The following is a 27,358-nucleotide window of genomic DNA, read 5'->3' as shown; positions in this document are numbered from 1 at the left end:
CCCCTACTCTTTATCTGTGCCTAAACCTAAACGTAGATTCCATGAACAAAGCTTTTTTTTTAGAACTGCACGCCTGTGGAATTGTCTTCCGTTTTCCTGCTTTCCAGCTGACTACAATCTGATTATCTTCAAGTCTAACGAAAACAAGTTCTTGACGAGCCGTTCCACTTAAGTTAACAAATTTACCGAATTTCCATTACTAACGATTACTATATTGTCCAATTGACTACTGTACACTCTTTAACCCTCATCCTCGAATGACCTCTTGGCCTTGATAAGTGGTGATGCCTAAAAAAGTAATTATTCGCTAGAAAATTTCATGACGTCATACATCTATAACGTCATACATCTATGACGTCGCCATAAAAACAAAGAAGTCTCGCAAAAGACGTGTGTTCTCTTTCAGACAAGGAACAAATATAACCCATGTGACATCCATCCATCGCGGGGAGGCAGGTAAACACTTACTTGTAAACATCTTAATATTCAATATTCCAGTGCTAGTAGGAATCGAGTGGTCTCTGGGCCTTGATAAGTGGTTATGCTCATGTAAAAAAAAAAAAAAAAACAATTTTTATAGTTTATCTTCACGTAATGCTGAATACAAAAGCTTCAACAGGTCGATGAGTTAAGTGATGCCTTCCGAAGATGAATGCTTCTAGACCGGCAGTCCTCATGAAGTTCACTGTGCATAACCGCCTGAATGGCAGACAAAGGACATGTCAAAATGTAGACCTTTATTTCCTCTCTGAGAGATTATGAGTATTAATGAAAGTCAAAGTTCACAGAGTACAATGTACAGTGTAAAAAAAAAAGTACAACAGTGTGCGATGAATATAATATTTCTCCCAATTAGACAACGGTTGTTACATTATGAGTCTCAATGGTGATCGTCTAGCGATTAAAATGGACAGTTAATTCATTTATCAATGAATACGAGCCACTTTGTTTATAAAAAACAGACTTAGTTTATTTTACGATATTTTTAATATACACTTTTCATACACAATGACGGTGGTGGGGGTCAGTGGTAGGGGTGGTCGCGAACTGTGACAATTTGTCCCTCAGCTGTCCGTCTCTCTGACTGTCTGCCCTGCTTTGTTTATCTTTTCTTTTTATTGAAGTATCTTCGACCTCTTAACACTGGTTTTCGGTTTGACCCATAACCGATTTGACGTCATGGATCCAGGTCGTCACAAGCCCGGGGATTCCATTGTTTATTTTTGTTTGCTTGGACATTAGCTCGCAGCTTGCAGCTCGCAGCTCGCTCGCACCTCTCCATAACAGGGTTTTGAGGCTACAAACCTGTTGTCTCTGGGAAAACTGGCGGGCTGATGATATAAAGATAAATTTGGCGCCAAGAACACCCTCGGCAGTTAGTAAGAACAAGCAATCTGATAGGTTCAAACAAAATCGTGGGTGGCCAAACCGACCAATGAGAAGCCTGCTTATTTCTGAAAAAATTCTTACGCTTTATTTACAGCAGACTTGGCAATGTCTTCAATGTATTTGTTCCAATTCATGTTGCAACAATTCTTCTTTTTATTATTATTCCATTTTAACGCCACTCTGATGTAGGGGGTTACTATCGAGGACATGAGTTGCAGGATACTATGTAAGGAGTTGAGCAGTGAGATGTTCGTTCATATTACACTTGAACAGCTGCATGTCGTTACAGTTGGGAAAGCAGGAATCCGGAAGGGAGTTCCAAAGTCTAGCAGATCTGGAGAAGAAAAGCAGAAGGCTTTCTTATACCTAGGCATCTCTACTGTGAAGGGGTGGAATTTTGCTGCTTGTCGGGTTTGTCGGTGGTATTTATGTCGAACGGCTTCAAGGGCTTGTAGTTCGTCGAAGCATCCACCATTAAAATACATGTAGAACAGGCAGAGGGATGCAACATTTCGCTAATGGGACAGAAGTTTGACACTTAGATGACAGTTCAGGACTTATCAGGTCGGCGACTAGTAGCAGATGCACCAGCCCAAATGTGACAACAGTACTCCATACATTGGGCGAATATTGGCCTAATAGAGATACAGGATACTTTCAGGCGTAAGTAGCTTTCTAGCACGGTAGAGAGAGCCCACCTTCATCTCAGCAACCTTGGCATTGGAACAACAAATGCAATTTCAACAACAATTGGAAAATCAGAAACAATTCTAACAACAACAACAACATTTAGAACAACAAAAACAATGTCAGCAACAACAACAAAAACATTTGGAACAACAAAAACAATTTCAACAACAACAACAACTGGAACATCAAAAACAATTCTAACAACAATAGTAACAACAATATTTGGAACATTAAAACATATCATTCAACAACAACAACAATTGAAATATCCAAAACAATTCCAGAAACAACAACAACAACATTTGGAACAACATAACACAACAATTTGAACATCAGAAACAATTCTAACAACAACAATAACAACAACAATTGAAGCATTAAAAACAAATCATTTAACAACAACAACAATTGGAATGTCAAAAACAATTTCAACCACAACAATAATAGAAATATAAAAACAATTCCAACAACATAAACAACAACTACAATTGGAACATTAAAAATAATTCTTGCAACAACAATAACAACAACAATTGGAACATTAAAAACAAATCCTTCAATAACAACAACAATAACAACAACAATTGGAACATCAAAAACAATTCTAACAACAACACTAACAACAACATTTGGAACATTAAAACATATCATTCAGCAACAACAACAATTGAAATATCCAAAACAATTCCAGCAACAACAACAACAACATTTGGAACAACATAACACAACAATTTGAACATCAGAAACAATTCTAACAACAACAATAACAACAACAATTGAAGCATTAAAAACAAATCATTTAACAACAACAACAATTGGAATGTCAAAAACAATTTCAACCACAACAATAATAGAAATATAAAAACAATTCCAACAACATAAACAACAACTACAATTGGAACATTAAAAATAATTCTTACAACAACAATAACAACAACAATTGGAACATTAAAAACAAATCCTTCAATAACAACAATAACAACAACAATTGGAACATCAAAAACAATTCTAAAAACAACACTAACAACAACATTTGGAACATTAAAACATATCATTCAGCAACAACAACAATTGAAATATCCAAAACAATTCCAGCAACAACAACAACAACATTTGGAACAACATAGCGCAACAATTGGAACATCAAAAACAATTCTAACAACAACACTAACAACAACATTTGGAACATTAAAACAAATCATTCAACAACAACAACAATTGAAATATCCAAAACAATTCCAGTAACAACAACAACAACAACATTTGGAACAACATAACGCAACACCAACAAGAAAAGTTTAAAAAGTTGTTCAAACAATAAACAAAGAAATCACTTTTCGAAGACGTAATATCGAGGACCACAAAATCACTCGTTTCGAGGATTTTTTTCGGTTGAAAGAATTTCAAATTCACTCTCAGAAGTGAAATACGAACCGGATATTGATTTAACGTTTGCAGCTTATTTTCGTACGTTAGAAACAATATTTACGAAAAGATGCGGACAGGGACGAAGAAACGAGAATCAAGTTAGTGTTACAAAAGTTCGTAACAGAAGAAACATACTAAACAGAATTAGTCAGATCTTCAAGTGTCTAATTTTTATCCAAAATATAACGACACTGAAGTGAGTCCATAGTTAACCAAGCTCTGTTATGTTATCCGTTTTTTAGAGGGGGTACATATTATTTACGTGGCGACATGTACAGATATTATTAAATGTTCCTTGTAGTTGACAACACACATATTTTAAATGTTCATTTAGAAAGGAGACAGAGTGACAGTAGGTACATGTTGGAAAGAGTTGATATTCACAAGGCATATACTTTGAGCAGAGGATGACGTGGTATACATTGGCACATACTGGAATGATTAAACACATTATCTTTTCTCGTTGGAATAATGAACACAGAAATACAGCAGTTATAAAAAAAACATGATGATAGTTTATTCTTCGACCGGTCGGAAATGATTCTGTACTTCAGGGATTCAAAGTTGTTACATGGTTCCTTCTAAGCCTCCCGCTTCCAAGAGGGTGCCCTGACTCTAACTGAGAATCGGTCTGATCCTCTCTGCTTCTCTCTCTGATCTGAAACTGATTCTCCTTTTTCTCTCTCTTCGAACCCTTTCCTATGTTGAGAAATCATTTCTGACATGACGTCACGTATGTCTGGCAAACGTGACCACAACCCACGCGTTTCAAACATGCACGCTTTGCATGTTTTGAAACCATATCTGACGACCAGGAAATTTTCCATTCTCTTTGTTTTACAAAGGAATTTAACCTACTTGTTAATTCTCTAACCGATATTTTTATTATGCATTCTTTCTAAGAACGTGAATAGATTTTCCAGACAAATTTTATTTATAAAATATTTTAAAAGAATTAACAATTTAACTGGATATTCCATTTAAAACCTATTGTTCTTTAAAACTTATCTACAGGGTTCGATTCTCGTTTTATCTGATATCATTTTCATTTAATTCTCTCTCTTTGTTTTTACTTACATGAAAAGGGGGGCAGCCCTTTTCATGTAACAGCTCTAGTCCATCAACTTATAGCTGCTAAACTTCTGACCGACTATCAATATGGATTTAGGCAAGCCCGTTCCACAGCAGATATCCTTACTATATTCTCTGATCGTATATACCGTTCACAGGACAAAGCAGTGAGGGTAGAGCGGTAACCATAAATATATCTAAGGCTTTTGACAGAGTATGGCACGAAAGTATTCTCAGGAAAATCAGATCATATGGTATCACTGGAAGAATGCTTAACGTAATTAAATCCTTCTTAAGTATAAGAAAAATACAGGTTGTCTTCGACGGTCGTACATCTAAACATTATGATATAAATGCGGGAATATCCCTAATATTCATAAATGACCTCCCTGATGAGATTGTCTCTGAGATGAGTATATTTGCTGATGACACCATACGCTATAGCAGGGGAAAAAAGAAATCGTCACATATCTAGGGAAATGGCAGATACACTAGAAGAAGACCCCCAATCTGAGGTTCAATGGAGACAAAGATGGATGGTCACATTCAATGCTGCCAAGACTAAGCTTGTTTCATTCAATAATTGCAAGAAACTTTCTCTACCACTAATAGCAATGGGCAAGAACACATTACCTGAAAGTACTCCTTTTAAACTTCTCCGCATAACGTTCACAAGAAACATGAGTTGGAACAGATACATTGAGAATATTGCCAAGGCTGCTGCAAAGAAGGTGGTCTCTCTCTACCATGCTAGAAAGCTACTTACGCCTGAAAGTATCCTGTACCTCTACAAAGCCACCATTCGCCCATGTATGGAGTATTGTTGTCACATTTGGGCTGGTGCATCTGCTACTTGTCTCTCATTCCTGGACAGGGTTCAAAAGAGTTGTCAACCTGTTAGGTCATGAACTTTCATCTAGGCTTCAGCCTCTGTTCCATCGAAGAGGTGTTGCATCCCTCTGCCTGTCTTACAAGTATTTTAATGGTGAATGCTCCGACGAACTACAAGCACTTGTACCCTCTCGTAAATACCCCGACAAAACCCGACAAGCAGCTAAATCCCACCCCCTCACAGTAGAGATCCCAAGGTGTAAGAAAGCCTTCTACTCCAAAGGTTTCTTTCCCATAACTGCTAGACTTTGGAACTCACTTCCGGGATCTTGCTTTCCCAACTGTACTGACATGCAGAAGTTCAAGTGTAATGTGAACAGACATCTTGCTGCTTACCTCCTTTTGTAATATCCTTGCAAATTATGTACCAAATAGTAGGCCCCTACTTTAAAATGGCCCTGTACTGTGTTTGGGGTGAAAATTGAACAAAAAAAAAAGATCAAGTAATGTTAGTATCGTGGAAGAATGCCAGTGTCTAATAAATATTAAAAAAATAATTGGATTAAAAATTAATGCTGGAGTCCCTCATGGGTCCATCCTGGGCCCAACTCTCTTCTTGAGATACATTAATGATCTTCCAAATCACATCCTTACATCATTCGTAGACATTTATGCTGATGACACTACTATCTATGGTAGCACATCTAAGACCGTAAACGACCAAGTTCTCTCTGATTCTCTCTCCTCTGATCTGGAGCAAGTGGTACACTGGGGAAAGGAGTGACTGGTTACTTTTTATGCATCTAAAACCAAGCTTTTATCTTTACATCATCAACGCTCTGATCCCCATCTGGCATCAATTGAAATGAATGGCTCTCGTCTTGGGGAGGCCTCATGTTTTGACAAGTTTCTGGGCTTGACCTTTACTCCTGATCTGAAATGGAACACATACATCAAATCTGTTACCAAGGTCGCTGGAAAAATGGTGGGATCCTTCTACCACTCCAGTAGATATCTCACTGCTGATGCAATTCTCTATCTATATAAGAGCCAGGTACGTCCAAGGATGGAGTACCGTTGCCACATCTGGGCAGAAGCTGCTAGAAAGGACTTGTCCTGCCTTGATAGAGTTCAAAATAGACTTCGTAGCCTCGTAGGAGATGTCCTTTTCTCTTCCCTGCAACCTCTTTCTCACAGAAAAAATATATAAAGAAATCAATATATATTTCATTAAATAGTAATTTTTTTGTACTTGTGCATAATTTGAACCAGGTGTAACTCAACGTCCGATCAGCGTTGCTCGGAACATGACGTTACCGCCGAGTTTCGCCAATTATGAAAGCATAACAAACGTTACTTAAAAAAAATTACAGAAACGTATAAACATAATAATTTTAACGGAAAATAAACAAAACAAAAAATAACCCAAGAAAAAATAAACAAAACAAAAAATAAACAAAACAAAAAATAACCCAAGAAAAAATAAACAAAGCAAAAAATAACCCAAGAAAAAATAAACAAAGCAAAAAATAACCCAAGAAAAAATAAACAAAACAAAAAATAACCCAAGAAAAAATAAACAAAACAAAAAATATACCAAGAAAAAATAAACAAAGCAAAAAATAACTCAAGAAAAAATAAACAAAATAAAAAATAACCCAAGAAGAAATAAACAAAACAAAAAAATAACCCAAGAAAAAATAAACGAAACAAAAAATAACCCAAGAAAAAATAAACAAAATAAAAAAATAACCCAAGAAAAAATAAACAAAATAAAAAAATAACCCAAGAAAAAATAAACAAAACAAAAAAATAACCCAAGAAAAAATAAACAAAACAAAAAATAACACAAGAAAAAATTAACAAAATAAAAAAATAACCCAAGAAAAAATAAACAAAATAAAAAAATAACCCAAGAAAAAATAAACAAAATAAAAAAATAACCACAGAAGAAATAAACAAAACAAAAAAATAACCTAAGAAAAAATAAACAAAATAAAAAATAACCCAAGAAAAAATAAACAAAACAAACAAATAACCCAAGAAAAAATAAACAAAGCAAAAAAATAACCCAAGAAAAAATAAACAAAACAAAAAAATAACCCAAGAAAAATAAACAAAACAAAAAAATAACCCAAGAAAAAATAAACAAAACAAAAAATAAACCAAGAAAAAATAAACAAAACAAAAAATAAACCAAGAAAAAATAAACAAAACCAAAATATAACCAAAGAAGAAATAAACAAAACAAAAAAATAACCCAAGAAGAAATAAACAAAACAAAAAAATAAACCAAGAAAAAATAAATAAAGCAAAAGTAAACCAAGAAAAAACGACCTACCGTAACAAGTTTTTTGTTTTATTTTTTTTTGTAATATAATTAGTGTTTTTACTGTATTTTTTGTTTGTCCAACGAAAAAGTTCGAAACAAAACAGATAAGCAAAATTTATTTATTTATTTAAGTTTTTATGTAACAATTAAAAAAAACTTTTTGGTCAATGTTCACCATTACGCCAACTGAAGACGCCTCAACATTTTTCGATAAATCGGCAACTTAATAATAATTATATTATTATATTTTAAAAGTTTCCGGCTATGCTGAACACGAATATAGCAGGGAAAATCGGTCTAGTAGATATCTCACTGCTGATGCAATTCTCTATCTATATAAAAGCCAGGTATGTCCAAGGATGGAGTACCGTTGCCACATCTGGGCAGAAGCTGTTAGAAAGTACTTATCCTGCCTTGATAGAGTTCAAAATAGACTTTGTAGCCTCGGAGGAGATGTCCTTTTCTCTTCTCTGCAACCTCTTCCTCACAGAAGAGATGTTGCGAGTTTGTCTTTGCTTAATCTTTAGTTTCATGGCAAATTCTCGACTGAGCTCCAATCTATGGACCCCCCCACCTCGCCAAACTTTCACGAGAAACACCTGTCTAGCAGAAACCACTATCAATAATTTTACCCACTCTTTATCTGTGCCTAAACCTAAACATAAATTCCATGAAAAAAAGAAGCTATAACTAAAATTTAAAGTGTCTATACCCAAAATTGTCGGAGGAGTTTGGTAGAGTTCTCAAAGGTCAAATCGTTGGCCTTAATAGAGAGGAGGCTAAAATAACAGCAAGGGGAGACTTGATTCCAAATATTCCATAAACAAAGCTTCTTTCTTAGAACTGCATGCCTATGGAATTGTCTTCTGCTTTCCTGCTTTCCAGCTGACTACAATATGGTTGTCTTCAAGTCTAACATAAACAAGTTCTTGATGAGCAATTCCATATAAGTTAATAAATTTACCGAATTTCCATTTCTGGGCGTTGATAATTCATGATGACTATGCAAAAAAAAAAAAAAAAAAAAAACCCCAGAATATTCCTAAAATAGTTCTTAGTTGATTTGTACCATACCCCATCTTTTATTTATTTATTTATTCTTCTGTTGGCCTTCTTTCAATTTTTCAGCGCATTATTATTGTTTAAACACTATTATTATTATTTGCCTGCTTTCCAGCTGACTACAATATGGTTGTCTTCAAGTCCAATGTAAACAAGTTCTTGATGAGCCGTTCCACTTAAATTAACAAATTTGCCGAATTTCAACTACTAACGATTACTATATTGTCCAATTTTACTACTGTGCGCTCTTTAACTCTTATCCTCGAGTGGCCTCTGTGTTTTAATAAGTGGTGATGCCTATGTAAAAAAAAAAGATATCGATCCAGACTTAATTACAATGCCGTGTGGTGATTTCCAACTTAACGCACATGCGTGCGAACTTAAAATCCAAGACGACAATTTGGAAGAGGATTATAAAAGTTTCTTGTTGAACATGGAGTAATTCTGGCAGCCATTTTTTTTCACAACGGTGGAATTAGAATAGCCGTTCTTAACATGGGAAGGTTGGGGTGTTTATTCTGAAATCCGTTCTTTACATGGGGAGGCTGGCTGTCTATTCCGCAATCTCTCCATGTTAAGAACGACTTTCGGAATAAACGCCACCAACCTCTCCATGTTAAGAACGACTTTTGAAATAGAGACTCCCAACCTCCCCATGTTACAAACGGTTTTCCGAATAAACACCCTCAACTTCTCCATGTTAAGAATGGCTTCAATAATTCCTCGATTGTGAGATGTCGTAAAAAATATCCTGATAAAACTGATAAAGAAAGCTCTGTTTTATGGTTCTTTTACAACATTTCCTTTAAATTATTTCTTTGACAAAAAATATTGTTCCTTGGAATGTTTCCTCGAAAAAAATCATTAAAATGTCTTTTTTACAAAAATAAAAAACGTGTTCCTTTGAACGTTTTATCGAAAAAAAAATAGACCTGTAAAGTATTTATTTGAGAAAAGAATATTGTTTCTTTGAATGTTTTCTCGAAAAAAAATCCTTTAAGTCCCTAAAATATGTATTTGACAAAAAAACTTGTTCCGTTGAATGTTTTCTCGAAAAAATTCCTTAAAATTATTTGTTAAAAAAAAATCCCTAAACGTACTTATTTATACAAAAAAAAAAATGGTTCCTTTGAACGTTTTCTCGAAAAAAAATGCCTTAAAATTATTTATTTGAAAAAAAAAATCCTTAAAAGTACGTACTTAAAAAAAATGTATCCTTTGAACGTTTTCTCGAAAAAAAAAGCCTTAAAATTATTTATTTGACAAAAAAATTGTTTCTTTGAACATTTTCTCGAAGAAAAAAGTCCATAAAATTATTCATTTGACAAAAAATAATCCTTAAAATTATTCATTTGACAAAAAATAATCCTTAAAATTATTCATTTGACAAAAAATAATCCTTAAAATTATTCATTTGACAAAAAATAATCCTTAAAATTATTTATTTGGCAAAAAAATAGTTCCTTTGAACGTTGTCTAGAAAAAGAAGTCCTTAAAGTTATTTATTTGACAATAAAAAAATTCCTTAAAATTATTTATTTGACAAAACAAAAAATTTATTTGACAAAAAAATTCTTAAAATTATTTGACAAAAAAATCCTTAAAATTATTTATTTGACAATTTCTCAAAATTATTTATTTGACAAAAAAATAATCCTTAAAATTATTTATTTGACGAAATAAATCCTTAAAATTATTTATTTGACAAAAAAAATCCTTAAAATTATTTATTTGACAAATAAAAATCCTTAAAATTATTTATTTGACAAAAAAAATCCTTAAAATTATTTATTTGACAAATAAAAATCCTTAAAATTATTTATTTTACAAAAAAAAATCCTTAAAATTATTTATTTGACGAAAAAAATAATCCTTTAAAAAATAATTTTAAGGATTTTTTTTCGTCAAATAAATAATTTTAAGGATTATTTGTTTGTCAAATAAATAATTTTAAGGATTATTTTTTTCGTCAAATAAATAATTTTAAGGATTATTTTTTTTGTCAAATAAATAATTTTAAGGATTATTTTTTTTGTCAAATAAATAATTTTAAGGATTATTTTTTTGTCAAATAAATAATTTTAAGGATTATTTTTTTCGTCAAATAAATAATTTTAAGGATTTTTTTTCGTCAAATAAATAATTTTAAGGATTATTTTTTTGTCAAATAAATAATTTTAAGGATTATTTTTTTCGTCAAATAAATAATTTTAAGGATTATTTTTTTCGTCAAATAAATAATTTTAAGGATTTTTTTTTGTCAAATAAATAATTTTAAGGATTATTTTTTTGTCAAATAAATAATTTTAAGGATTATTTTTTTCGTCAAATAAATAATTTTAAGGATTTTTTTTTTCGTCAAATAAATAATTTTAAGGATTATTTTTTGTCAAATAAATAATTTTAAGGATTATTTTTTTCGTCAAATAAATAATTTTAAGGACTATTTTTTCGTCAAATAAATAATTTTAAGGATTATTTTTTTGTCAAATTAATAATTTTAAGGATTATTTTTTTCGTCAAATAAATAAGTTGTCTTCAAGTCCAATGTAAACAAGTTCTTGATGAGCCGTTCCACTTAAATTAACAAATTTGCCGAATTTCAACAACTAACTATTACTATATTGTCCAATTTTACTACTGTGCGCTCTTTAACTCTTATCCTCGAGTGGCCTCTGTGTTTTAATAAGTGTTGATGCCTATGTAAAAAAAAAAAGATATCGATCCAGACTTAATTACAATGCCGTGTGGTGATTTCCAACTTAACGCGCATGCGTGCGAACTTAAAATCCAAGACGACAATTTGGAAGAGGATTATAAAAGTTTCTAAAGTTTAATAAATTATTTATTTGACAAAAAAATAATCCTTAAAATTATTTATTTGACGAAAAAAAATCCTTAAAATTATTTATTTGACGAAAAAAATTATCCTTAAAATTATTTATTTGACAAAAAAATTATCCTTAAAATTATTTATTTGACAAAAAAAATAATCCTTAAAATTATTTATTTGACAAAAAAAATAATCCTTAAAATTATTTATTTGACGAAAAAAATAATCCTTAAAATTATTTATTTGACAAACAAATAATCCTTAAAATTATTTATTTGACGAAAAAAAATCCTTAAAATTATTTATTTGACGAAAAAAATAATCCTTAAAATTATTTATTTGACAAAAAAATAATCCTTAAAATTATTTATTTGACAAAAAAAATAATCCTTAAAATTATTTATTTGACAAAAAAAATAATCCTTAAAATTATTTATTTGACGAAAAAAATAATCCTTAAAATTATTTATTTGACAAAAAAATAATCCTTAAAATTATTTATTTGACAAAAAAAAAATCCTTAAAATTATTTATTTGACGAAATAAATAATCCTTAAAATTATTTATTTGACAAAAAAATAATCCTTAAAATTATTTATTTGACGAAAAAATAATCCTTAAAATTATTTATTTGACAAAAAAATAATCCTAAACATTATTTATTTGACGAAAAAAAATCCTTAAAATTATTTATTTGACGAAAAAAATAATCCTTAAAATTATTTATTTGACAAAAAAATAATCCTTAAAATTATTTATTTGACAAAAAAAAAATCCTTAAAATTATTTATTCGACGAAAAAAATAATCCTTAAAATTATTTATTTGACAAAAAAAATAATCCTTAAAATTATTTATTTGACGAAAAACATAATCCTTAAAATTATTAATTTGACAAAAAAATAATCCTTAAAATTATTTATTTGACGAAAAAAAATCCTTAAAATTATTTATTTGACGAAAAAAATAATCCTTAAAATTATTTATTTGACGAAAAAAATAATCCTTAAAATTATTTATTTGACAAAAAAATAATCCTTAAAATTATTTATTTGACAAAAAAAATAATCCTTAAAATAATTTATTTGACGAAAAAAATAATCCTTAAAATTATTTATTTGACAAAAAAAATAATCCTTAAAATTATTTATTTGACGAAAAAAATAATCCTTAAAATTATTAATGTGACAAAAAAATAATCCTTAAAATTATTTATTTGACGAAAAAAAATCCTTAAAATTATTTATTTGACGAAAAAAATAATCCTTAAAATTATTTATTTGACGAAAAAAATAATCCTTAAAATTATTTATTTGACAAAAAAATAATCCTTAAAATTATTTATTTGACAAAAAAAATAATCCTTAAAATTATTTATTTGACGAAAAAAATAATCCTTAAAATTATTTATTTGACAAAAAAATAATCCTTAAAATTATTTATTTGACGAAAAAAAAATCCTTAAAATTATTTATTTGACGAAAAATATAATCCTTAAATTATTTATTTGACAAAAAAATAATCCTTAAAATTATTTATTTGACGAAAAAATAATCCTTAAAATTATTTATTTGACAAAAAAAATAATCCTTAAAATTATTTATTTGACGAAAAAAACAATCCTTAAAATTATTTATTTGACGAAAAAAATAATCCTTAAAATAATTTATTTGACAAAAAAATAATCCTTAAAATTATTTATTTGACAAAAAAAAATTCTTAAAATTATTTATTTGACGAAAAAAATAATCCTTAAAATTATTTATTTGACAAAAAAAATTATCCTTAAAATTATTTATTTGACGAAAAATATAATCCTTAAAATTATTTATTTGACAAAAAATAATCCCTAAAATTATTTATTTGACGAAAAAAAAAATCCATAAAATTTATTTGACGAAAAAAATAATCCTTAAAATTATTTATTTGACAAAAAAAAAAATCCTTAAAATTATTTATTTGACAAAAAAAATAATCCTTAAAATTATTTATTTGACAAAAAAAATTATCCTTAAAATTATTTATTTGACGAAAAAAATAATCCTTAAAATTATTTATTTGACAAAAAATAATCCCTAAAATTATTTATTTGACGAAAAAAAAAATCCATAAAATTTATTTGACGAAAAAAATAATCCTTAAAATTATTTATTTGACAAAAAAATAATCCTAAACATTATTTATTTGACGAAAAAAAATCCTTAAAATTATTTATTTGACGAAAAAAATAATCCTTAAAATTATTTATTTGACAAAAAAATAATCCTTAAAATTATTTATTTGACAAAAAAAAAATCCTTAAAATTATTTATTCGACGAAAAAAATAATCCTTAAAATTATTTATTTGACAAAAAAAATAATCCTTAAAATTATTTATTTGACGAAAAACATAATCCTTAAAATTATTAATTTGACAAAAAAATAATCCTTAAAATTATTTATTTGACGAAAAAAAAATCCTTAAAATTATTTATTTGACGAAAAAAATAATCCTTAAAATTATTTATTTGACGAAAAAAATAATCCTTAAAATTATTTATTTGACAAAAAAATAATCCTTAAAATTATTTATTTGACAAAAAAAATAATCCTTAAAATAATTTATTTGACGAAAAAAAATAATCCTTAAAATTATTTATTTGACAAAAAAAATAATCCTTAAAATTATTTATTTGACGAAAAAAATAATCCTTAAAATTATTAATGTGACAAAAAAATAATCCTTAAAATTATTTATTTGACGAAAAAAAATCCTTAAAATTATTTATTTGACGAAAAAAATAATCCTTAAAATTATTTATTTGACGAAAAAAATAATCCTTAAAATTATTTATTTGACAAAAAAATAATCCTTAAAATTATTTATTTGACGAAAAAAAATCCTTAAAATTATTTATTTGACGAAAAAAATAATCCTTAAAATTATTTATTGGACAAAAAAATAATCCTTTAAATTATTTATTTGACGAAAAAAATAATCCTTAAAATTATTTATTTGACAAAAAAATAATCCTTAAAATTATTTATTTGACGAAAAAAAAATCCTTAAAATTATTTATTTGACGAAAAAAATAATCCTTAACATTATTTATTTGACAAAAAAATAATCCTTAAAATTATTTATTTGACGAAAAAATAATCCTTAAAATTATTTATTTGACAAAAAAATAATCCTTAAAATTATTTATTTGACGAAAAAAAAAATCCTTAAAATTATTTATTTGACGAAAAAAATAATCCTTAAAATTATTTATTTGACAAAAAAATAATCCTTAAAATTATTTATTTGACAAAAAAAAAATCCTTAAAATTATTTATTTGACGAAAAAAATAATCCTTAAAATTATTTATTTGACAAAAAAAATAATCCTTAAAATTATTTATTTGACGAAAAAAATAATCCTTAAAATTATTTATTTGACAAAAAAATAATCCTTAAAATTATTTATTTGACGAAAAAAAATCCTTAAAATTATTTATTTGACGAAAAAAATAATCCTTAAAATTATTTATTTGACAAAAAAATAATCCTTTAAATTATTTATTTGACAAAAAAAATAATCCTTAAAATTATTTATTTGACAAAAAAAATAATCCTTAAAATTATTTATTTGACGAAAAAAATAATCCTTAAAATTATTTATTTGACAAACAAATAATCCTAAAAATTATTTATTTGACGAAAAAAAATCCTTAAAATTATTTATTTGACGAAAAAAATAATCCTTAAAATTATTTATTTGACAAAAAAATAATCCTTAAAATTATTTATTTGACAAAAAAAATAATCCTTAAAATTATTTATTTGACAAAAAAAATAATCCTTAAAATTATTTATTTGACGAAAAAAATAATCCTTAAAATTATTTATTTGGCAAAAAAATAATCCTTAAAATTATTTATTTGACAAAAAAAAAAATCCTTAAAATTATTTTTTTGACGAAAAAAATAATCCTTAAAATTATTTATTTGACAAAAAAATAATCCTTAAAATTATTTATTTGACGAAAAAATAATCCTTAAAATTATTTATTTGACAAAAAAATAATCCTTAAAATTATTTATTTGACGAAAATAAAATCCTTAAAATTATTTATTTGACGAAAAAAATAATCCTTAAAATTATTTATTTGACAAAAAAATAATCCTTAAAATTATTTATTTGACAAAAAAAAAATCCTTAAAATTATTTATTTTACGAAAAAAATAATCCTTAAAATTATTTATTTGACAAAAAAAATAATCCTTAAAATTATTTATTTGACGAAAAAAATAATCCTTAAAATTATTAATTTGACAAAAAAATAATCCTTAAAATTATTTATTTGACGAAAAAAAAATCCTTAAAATTATTTATTTGACGAAAAAAATAATCCTTAAAATTATTTATTTGACGAAAAAAATAATCCTTAAAATTATTTATTTGACAAAAAAATAATCCTTAAAATTATTTATTTGACAAAAAAAATAATCCTTAAAATTATTTATTTGACGAAAAAATAATCCTTAAAATTATTTATTGTACAAAAAAATAATCCTTAAAATTATTTATTTGACGAAAAAAAAAATCCTTAAAATTATTTATTTGACGAAAAAAATAATCCTTAAAATTATTTATTTGACAAAAAAATAATCCTTAAAATTATTTATTTGACAAAAAAAAATCCTTAAAATTATTTATTTGACGAAAAAAATAATCCTTAAAATTATTTATTTGACAAAAAAAATAATCCTTAAAATTATTTATTTGACGAAAAAAATAATCCTTAAAATTATTTATTTGACAAAAAAATAATCCTTAAAATTATTTATTTGACGAAAAAAAATCCTTAAAATTATTTATTTGACGAAAAAAATAATCCTTAAAATTATTTATTTGACAAAAAAATAATCCTTTAAATTATTTATTTGACAAAAAAAATAATCCTTAAAATTATTTATTTGACAAAAAAAATAATCCTTAAAATTATTTATTTGACGAAAAAAATAATCCTTAAAATTATTTATTTGACAAACAAATAATCCTTAAAATTATTTATTTGACGAAAAAAAATCCTTAAAATTATTTATTTGACGAAAAAAATAATCCTTAAAATTATTTATTTGACAAAAAAATAATCCTTAAAATTATTTATTTGACAAAAAAAATAATCCTTAAAATTATTTATTTGACAAAAAAAATAATCCTTAAAATTATTTATTTGACGAAAAAAATAATCCTTAAAATTATTTATTTGACAAAAAAAAAATCCTTAAAATTATTTATTTGACAAAAAAAAAATCCTTAAAATTATTTTTTTGACGAAAAAAATAATCCTTAAAATTATTTATTTGACAAAAAAATAATCCTTAAAATTATTTATTTGACGAAAAAATAATCCTTAAAATTATTTATTTGACAAAAAAATAATCCTTAAAATTATTTATTTGACGAAAAAAAAATCCTTAAAATTATTTATTTGACGAAAAAAATAATCCTTAAAATTATTTATTTGACGAAAAAAATAATCCTTAAAATTATTTATTTGACAAAAAAATAATCCTTAAAATAATTTATTTGACGAAAAAAAAATCCTTAAAATTATTTATTTGACGAAAAAAATAATCCTTAAATTATTTATTTGACAAAAAAATAATCCTTAAAATTATTTATTTGACGAAAAAATAATCCTTAAAATTATTTATTTGACAAAAAAATAATCCTTAAAATTATTTATTTGACGAAAAAAAAAATCCTTAAAATTATTTATTTGACGAAAAAAATAATCCTTAAAATAATTTATTTGACAAAAAAATAATCCTTAAAATTATTTATTTGACAAAAAAAAATTCTTAAAATTATTTATTTGACGAAAAAAATAATCCTTAAAATTATTTATTTGACAAAAAAAATAATCCTTAAAATTATTTATTTGACGAAAAAAATTATCCTTAAAATTATTTATTTGACAAAAAATAATCCTTAAAATTATTTATTTGACGAAAAAAAAAATCCTTAAAATTATTTATTTGACGAAAAAAATAATCCTTAAAATTATTTATTTGACAAAAAAATAATCCTTAAAATTATTTATTTGACAAAAAAAATAATCCTTAAAATTATTTATTTGACAAAAAAAATAATCCTTAAAATTATTTATTTGATGAAAAAAATAATCCTTAAAATTATTTATTTGACAAAAAATAATCCTTAAAATTATTTATTTGACGAAAAAAATAATCCTTAAAATTATTTATTTGACAAAAAAAATAATCCTTAAAATTATTTATTTGACAAAAAAAATAATCCTTAAAATTATTTATTTGATGAAAAAAATAATCCTTAAAATTATTTATTTGACAAAAAATAATCCTTAAAATTATTTATTTGATGAAAAAAATAATCCTTAAAATTATTTATTTGACGAAAAAAATAATCCTTAAAATTATTTATTTGACAAAAAAATCCTTAAAATTATTTATTTGACAAAAAATAATCCTCAAAATTATTTATTTTACAAAAAATAATCCTCAAAATTATTTATTTGACAAAAAATAATCCTTAAAATTATTTATTTGACGAAAAAAATAATCCTTTAAATTATTTATTTGACAAAAAAATAATCCTTAAAATTATTTATTTGACAAATAAAAATCCTTAAAATTATTTATTTGACAAAAAAATAATCCTTAAAATTATTTATTTGACGAAAAAAATAATCCTTAAAATTATTTATTGACAAAAAATTATCCTTAAAATTATTTATTTGACAAAAAATAATCCTTAAAATTATTTATTTGACAAAAAATAATCCTTAAAATTATTTATTTGACGAAAAAAATAATCCTTAAAATTATTTATTTGACGAAAAAAATAATCCTTAAAATTATTTATTTGACGAAAAAAATAATCCTTAAAATTATTTATTTGACAAAAAAATAATCCTTAAAATTATTTATTTGACAAAAAAAATAATCCTTAAAATTATTTATTTGACGAAAAAAATAATCCTTAAAATTATTTATTTGACAAAAAAATAATCCTTAAAATTATTTATTTGACGAAAAAAAAATCCTTAAAATTATTTATTTGACGAAAAATATAATCCTTAAATTATTTATTTGACAAAAAAATAATCCTTAAAATTATTTATTTGACGAAAAAATAATCCTTAAAATTATTTATTTGACGAAAAAATAATCCTTAAAATTATTTATTTGACAAAAAAATAATCCTTAAAATTATTTATTTGACGAAAAAAACAATCCTTAAAATTATTTATTTGACGAAAAAAATAATCCTTAAAATAATTTATTTGACAAAAAAATAATCCTTAAAATTATTTATTTGACAAAAAAAAATTCTTAAAATTATTTATTTGACGAAAAAAATAATCCTTAAAATTATTTATTTGACAAAAAAATTATCCTTAAAATTATTTATTTGACGAAAAAAATAATCCTTAAAATTATTTATTTGACAAAAAATAATCCCTAAAATTATTTATTTGACGAAAAAAAAAATCCTTAAAATTATTTATTTGACGAAAAAAATAATCCTTAAAATTATTTATTTGACAAAAAAAAAATCCTTAAAATTATTTATTTGACAAAAAAAATAATCCTTAAAATTATTTATTTGACAAAAAAAATAATCCTTAAAATTATTTATTTGACGAAAAAAATAATCCTTAAAATTATTTATTTGACAAAACATAATCCTTAAAGTTATTTATTTGATGAAAAAAATAATCCTTAAAATTATTTATTTGACGAAAAAAAAAATCCTTAAAATTATTTATTTGACAAAAAAATCCTTAAAATTATTTATTTGACAAAAAATAATCCTCAAAATTATTTATTTGACAAAAAATAATCCTTAAAATTATTTATTTGACGAAAAAAATAATCCTTAAAATTATTTATTTGACAAAAAAATAATCCTTAAAATTATTTATTTGACAAATAAAAATCCTTAAAATTATTTATTTGACAAAAAAATAATCCTTAAAATTATTTATTTGACGAAAAAAATAATCCTTAAAATTATTTATTGACAAAAAATAATCCTTAAAATTATTTATTTGACAAAAAATAATCCTTAAAATTATTTATTTGACGAAATAAATCCTTAAAATTATTTATTTGACAAAAAAATCCTTAAAATGATTTATTTGACAATTTCTCAAAATTATTTATTTGACAAAAAAATAATCCTTAAAATTATTTATTCGACGAAATAAATCCTTAAAATTATTTATTTGACAAAAAAAATCCTTAAAATTATTTATTTGACAAATAAAAATCCTTAAAATTATTTATTTTACAAAAAAAAATCCTTAAAATTATTTATTTGACGAAAAAAATAATCCTTAAAATTATTTATTTGACGAAAAAAAAAATCCTTAAAATTATTTATTTGACGAAAAAAATAATCCTTAAAATTATTTATTTGACAAAAAAAATAATCCTTAAAATTATTTATTTGACGAAAAAAATAATCCTTAAAATTATTTATTTGACAAAAAAATAATCCTTAAAATTATTTATTTGACGAAAAAAATAATCCTTAAAATTATTTATTTGACGAAAAAAATAATCCTTAAAATTATTTATTTGACAAAAAAAATCCTTAAAATTATTTATTTGACAAAAAAATAATCCTTAAAATTATTTATTTGACAAAAAAATAATCCTTAAAATTATTTATTTGACGAAAAAATAATCCTTAAAATTATTTATTTGACGAAAAAAATAATCCTTAAAATTATTTATTTGACGAAAAAAATAATCCTTAAAATTATTTATTTGACGAAAAAAATAATCCTTAAAATTATTTATTTGACAAAAAAATAATCCTTAAAATTATTTATTTGACGAAAAAAAAAATCCTTAAAATTATTTATTTGACGAAAAAAATAATCCTTAAAATTATTTATTTGACAAAAAAATAATCCTTAAAATTATTTATTTGACAAAAAAAATAATCCTTAAAATTATTTATTTGACAAAAAAAATAATCCTTAAAATTATTTATTTGACGAAAAAAATAATCCTTAAAATTATTTATTTGACAAAAAAATAATCCTTAAAATTATTTATTTGACGAAAAAAAAAATCCTTAAAATTATTTATTTGACGAAAAAAATAATCCTTAACATTATTTATTTGACAAAAAAATAATCCTTAAAATTATTTATATGACGAAATAATAATCCTTAAAATTATTTATTTGACAAAAAAATAATCCTTAAAATTATTTATTTGACAAAAAAAAAATCCTTAAAATTATTTATTTGACGAAAAAAATAATCCTTTAAATTATTTATTTGACAAAAAAAATAATCCTTAAAATTATTTATTTGACGAAAAAAATAATCCTTAAAATTATTTATTTGACAAAAAAATAATCCTTAAAATTATTTATTTGACGAAAAAAAATCCTTTAAATTATTTATTTGACGAAAAAAATAATCCTTAAAATTATTTATTGGACAAAAAAATAATCCTTTAAATTATTTATTTGACGAAAAAAATAATCCTTAAAATTATTTATTTGACGAAAAAAATAATCCTTAAAATTATTTATTTGACGAAAAAAATAATCCTTAAAATTATTTATTTGACAAAAAAATAATCCTTAAAATTATTTATTTGACGAAAAAAAAAATCCTTAAAATTATTTATTTGACGAAAAAAATAATCCTTAAAATTATTTATTTGACAAAAAAATAATCCTTAAAATTATTTATTTGACAAAAAAAATAATCCTTAAAATTATTTTTTTGACGAAAAAAATAATCCTTAAAATTATTTATTTGACAAAAAAAAAATCCTTAAAATTATTTATTTGACGAAAAAAATAATCCTTAAAATTATTTATTTGACAAAAAAAATAATCCTTAAAATTATTTATTTGACGAAAAAAATAATCCTTAAAATTATTTATTTGACAAAAAAATAATCCTTAAAATTATTTATTTGACGAAAAAAAATCCTTAAAATTATTTATTTGACGAAAAAAATAATCCTAAATATTATTTATTTGACAAAAAAATAATCCTTTAAATTATTTATTTGACAAAAAAAATAATCCTTAAAATTATTTATTTGACAAAAAAAATAATCCTTAAAATTATTTATTTGACGAAAAAAATAATCCTTAAAATTATTTATTTGACAAACAAATAATCCTTAAAATTATTTATTTGACGAAAAAAAATCCTTAAAATTATTTATTTGACGAAAAAAATAATCCTTAAAATTATTTATTTGACAAAAAAATAATCCTTAAAATTATTTATTTGACAAAAAAAATAATCCTTAAAATTATTTATTTGACAAAAAAAATAATCCTTAAAATTATTTATTTGACGAAAAAAATAATCCTTAAAATTATTTATTTGACAAAAAAATAATCCTTAAAATTATTTATTTGACAAAAAAAAAAATCCTTAAAATTATTTTTTTGACGAAAAAAATAATCCTTAAAATTATTTATTTGACAAAAAAATAATCCTTAAAATTATTTATTTGACGAAAAAATAATCCTTAAAATTATTTATTTGACAAAAAAATAATCCTTAAAATTATTTATTTGACGAAAAAAAAATCCTTAAAATTATTTATTTGACGAAAAAAATAATCCTTAAAATTATTTATTTGACAAAAAAATAATCCTTAAAATTATTTATTTGACAAAAAAAAAATCCTTAAAATTATTTATTTTACGAAAAAAATAATCCTTAAAATTATTTATTTGACAAAAAAAATAATCCTTAAAATTATTTATTTGACGAAAAAAATAATCCTTAAAATTATTAATTTGACAAAAAAATAATCCTTAAAATTATTTATTTGACGAAAAAAAAATCCTTAAAATTATTTATTTGACGAAAAAAATAATCCTTAAAATTATTTATTTGACGAAAAAAATAATCCTTAAAATTATTTATTTGACAAAAAAATAATCCTTAAAATTATTTATTTGACAAAAAAAATAATCCTTAAAATTATTTATTTGACGAAAAAATAATCCTTAAAATTATTTATTTGACAAAAAAATAATCCTTAAAATTATTTATTTGACGAAAAAAAAAATCCTTAAAATTATTTATTTGACGAAAAAAATAATCCTTAAAATTATTTATTTGACAAAAAAATAATCCTTAAAATTATTTATTTGACAAAAAAAAATCCTTAAAATTATTTATTTGACGAAAAAAATAATCCTTAAAATTATTTATTTGACAAAAAAAATAATCCTTAAAATTATTTATTTGACGAAAAAAATAATCCTTAAAATTATTTATTTGACAAAAAAAAATCCTTAAAATTATTTATTTGACGAAAAAAATAATCCTTAAAATTATTTATTTGACAAAAAAAATAATCCTTAAAATTATTTATTTGACGAAAAAAATAATCCTTAAAATTATTTATTTGACAAAAAAATAATCCTTAAAATTATTTATTTGACGAAAAAAAATCCTTAAAATTATTTATTTGACGAAAAAAATAATCCTTAAAATTATTTATTTGACAAAAAAATAATCCTTTAAATTATTTATTTGACAAAAAAAATAATCCTTAAAATTATTTATTTGACAAAAAAAATAATCCTTAAAATTATTTATTTGACGAAAAAAATAATCCTTAAAATTATTTATTTGACAAACAAATAATCCTTAAAATTATTTATTTGACGAAAAAAAATCCTTAAAATTATTTATTTGACGAAAAAAATAATCCTTAAAATTATTTATTTGACAAAAAAATAATCCTTAAAATTATTTATTTGACAAAAAAAATAATCCTTAAAATTATTTATTTGACAAAAAAAATAATCCTTAAAATTATTTATTTGACGAAAAAAATAATCCTTAAAATTATTTATTTGACAAAAAAATAATCCTTAAAATTATTTATTTGACAAAAAAAAAAATCCTTAAAATTATTTTTTTGACGAAAAAAATAATCCTTAAAATTATTTATTTTACAAAAAAATAATCCTTAAAATTATTTATTTGACGAAAAAATAATCCTTAAAATTATTTATTTGACAAAAAAATAATCCTTAAAATTATTTATTTGACGAAAAAAAAATCCTTAAAATTATTTATTTGACGAAAAAAATAATCCTTAAAATTATTTATTTGACAAAAAAATAATCCTTAAAATTATTTATTTGACAAAAAAAAAATCCTTAAAATTATTTATTTTACGAAAAAAATAATCCTTAAAATTATTTATTTGACAAAAAAAATAATCCTTAAAATTATTTATTTGACGAAAAAAATAATCCTTAAAATTATTAATTTGACAAAAAAATAATCCTTAAAATTATTTATTTGACGAAAAAAAAATCCTTAAAATTATTTATTTGACGAAAAAAATAATCCTTAAAATTATTTATTTGACGAAAAAAATAATCCTTAAAATTATTTATTTGACAAAAAAATAATCCTTAAAATTATTTATTTGACAAAAAAAATAATCCTTAAAATTATTTATTTGACGAAAAAAATAATCCTTAAAATTATTTATTTGACAAAAAAATAATCCTTAAAATAATTTATTTGACGAAAAAAAAATCCTTAAAATTATTTATTTGACGAAAAAAATAATCCTTAAATTATTTATTTGACAAAAAAATAATCCTTAAAATTATTTATTTGACGAAAAAATAATCCTTAAAATTATTTATTTGACAAAAAAATAATCCTTAAAATTATTTATTTGACGAAAAAAAAATCCTTAAAATTATTTATTTGACGAAAAAAATAATCCTTAAAATAATGTATTTGACAAAAAAATAATCCTTAAAATTATTTATTTGACAAAAAAAAATTCTTAAAATTATTTATTTGACGAAAAAAATTATCCTTAAAATTATTTATTTGACAAAAAAAATAATCCTTAAAATTATTTATTTGACGAAAAAAATTATCCTTAAAATTATTTATTTGACAAAAAATAATCCTTAAAATTATTTATTTGACGAAAAAAAAAATCCTTAAAATTATTTATTTGACGAAAAAAATAATCCTTAAAATTATTTATTTGACAAAAAAATAATCCTTAAAATTATTTATTTGACAAAAAAAATAATCCTTAAAATTATTTATTTGACAAAAAAAATAATCCTTAAAATTATTTATTTGATGAAAAAAATAATCCTTAAAATTATTTATTTGACAAAAAATAATCCTTAAAATTATTTATTTGATGAAAAAAATAATCCTTAAAATTATTTATTTGACGAAAAAAATAATCCTTAAAATTATTTATTTGACAAAAAAAATAATCCTTAAAATTATTTATTTGACAAAAAAAATAATCCTTAAAATTATTTATTTGATGAAAAAAATAATCCTTAAAATTATTTATTTGACAAAAAATAATCCTTAAAATTATTTATTTGATGAAAAAAATAATCCTTAAAATTATTTATTTGACGAAAAAAATAATCCTTAAAATTATTTATTTGACAAAAAAATCCTTAAAATTATTTATTTGACAAAAAATAATCCTCAAAATTATTTATTTTACAAAAAATAATCCTCAAAATTATTTATTTGACAAAAAATAATCCTTAAAATTATTTATTTGACGAAAAAAATAATCCTTTAAATTATTTATTTGACAAAAAAATAATCCTTAAAATTATTTATTTGACAAATAAAAATCCTTAAAATTATTTATTTGACAAAAAAATAATCCTTAAAATTATTTATTTGACGAAAAAAATAATCCTTAAAATTATTTATTGACAAAAAATTATCCTTAAAATTATTTATTTGACAAAAAATAATCCTTAAAATTATTTATTTGACAAAAAATAATCCTTAAAATTATTTATTTGACGAAAAAAATAATCCTTAAAATTATTTATTTGACGAAAAAAATAATCCTTAAAATTATTTATTTGACGAAAAAAATAATCCTTAAAATTATTTATTTGACAAAAAAATAATCCGTAAAATTATTTATTTGACGAAAAAAAATCCTTAAAATTATTTATTTGACGAAAAAAATAATCCTTAAAATTATTTATTTGACGAAAAAAATAATCCTTAAAATTATTTATTTGACAAAAAAATAATCCTTAAAATTATTTATTTGACAAAAAATAATCCTCAAAATTATTTATTTGACAAAAAAATAATCCTCAAAATTATTTATTTGACAAAAAAATAATCCTTAAAATTATTTATTTGACAAAAAAATAATCCTTAAAATAATTTATTTGACAAAAAAATAATCCTTAAAATAATTTATTTGACAAAAAAAAAATCCTTAAAATTATTTATTTGATGAAAAAAAAATTACTATTTGCTTTCTCTAGAGTCAATAAAAAAAACTTAATTACGGTAAGTTTTTCTTTTCTTGTTATTTTATTTATTTATTTATTTTTTACATGGGGCTCACCACTTATCAAGGCTCGGAGGCTACTCAGGGATAAGGGTTATTGCGTGTACAGTAATCAATGAGATAGCATTGTAGTAATCATTAGTATTGGAGATTTGATAGAGTGTCTTACTTAAGGGGGCGGTTTGTTAGGAATTTGTTTATGTTGGACTTGAAGACATCCAAGTTGTAGTCAGGCGGAAACAAGCAAACGGAAGAGAGTTCCACAGTCGTGCACTTCTGAGAAAGAAGTTCTGCTTTCATCGGCGCCGCTCGGCTTAATCTGAATGTTCATGTCATGATTCGGGGAAAGCTGAGCGAACGCTGAATTACGTCTGGATCAATATCTACATAAGTACCGTAAACAAAATGGACAGATCGTAAAATTGTAAGTCCATTCAGAAATAATAATAAATGAACAAACTCAGAAGGAAATAGTTTTTCTAGAGTTAACAAACATAGAAAATATTGCAAAGGGAGTATCAGGTACAAAATTAAAGTTAAAAAAAAGGACCTAGATTGTCACACTTTATTCATGGGAAAAATCATGAATCGAAAGTTTCTATACTTCCTCACTCAGAAAATCTGTTTGAATCTATATTGGATTGTACTGTATAACTTATTGAAATTATCGATTAATTCTTTCTGTAACAAAGTACACGTCGTATAGAAAAATAAGTCGAAGAGCACGGAAAATAATGTTAAGTTTTTGAAAAGAAGATTACGTTGCATTATTATGGTCTATGCACAAAAACCAGAAGTTGGTTTCGAATTAAAAGAAAATGTTAAACCGAGTGTTAAATTCGAAAGAAAGCTTCCTTTTTCCGGCACTAGACGCAATAAATGGAGAATTCAAAGGGTTTGAAAAATTGGTATCATTTTAAAAGTCGGATTTGGCGTAGCCAACAGTATATATATATATAAGAAAAAGATGAAAAATGCGCAGATTTTTTTATAAGAGCGAACGATTGTTTGAAAGTACCATGCATATTCCTATACTAGCTCGAGAAAATATATTTACTAAATTAAACGGTGATAGTACTGTTTAACTTATTGAAATTATCGATAAATTCTTTCTGTAACAAAATTAACATCGTATAGAAAAATAAGTTGATGAAAACAGAAAAAAAATGTACGTTTTTGAACAGAAGATTACGTGGTGTTTTTATGGTCTGTACACAAAAACCAGAAGTTGGTTTTGAATTAAAAGAAAATATTAAACCGATTGTTAAATTCAAAAGAAAGCTTCCTATTTCGACACTGGACGCAATAAATTAGGAATTCGAAGGGTTGGAAAAATTGGTGTCATTTCAAAAGTCAGATTCGGAGGTCTT

General features: G+C 22.8%; 1 protein-coding gene across 1 annotated transcript in view; it reads left to right on the top strand.

The window, feature by feature from the left end:
• The first annotated feature begins 327 nt into the window (after positions 1 to 327).
• The window catches only part of LOC145271248 (uncharacterized), a 48,803-nt gene continuing 21,772 nt past the window's right edge, over positions 328 to 27,358 (top strand). Inside the window, exon 1 of the mRNA XM_080126811.1 lies at positions 328 to 456. The gene's annotated coding sequence lies outside the window, so the exon portion shown is untranslated. The remainder of the gene's footprint in view (positions 457 to 27,358) is intronic.

This window comes from Euprymna scolopes, chromosome 46, assembly GCF_053919585.1.
Source record: "Euprymna scolopes isolate OS-2025 chromosome 46, ASM5391958v1, whole genome shotgun sequence".
NCBI lineage: Eukaryota > Metazoa > Mollusca > Cephalopoda > Sepiida > Sepiolidae > Euprymna > Euprymna scolopes.
This window is presented reverse-complemented; position numbering and strand designations above follow the sequence as displayed.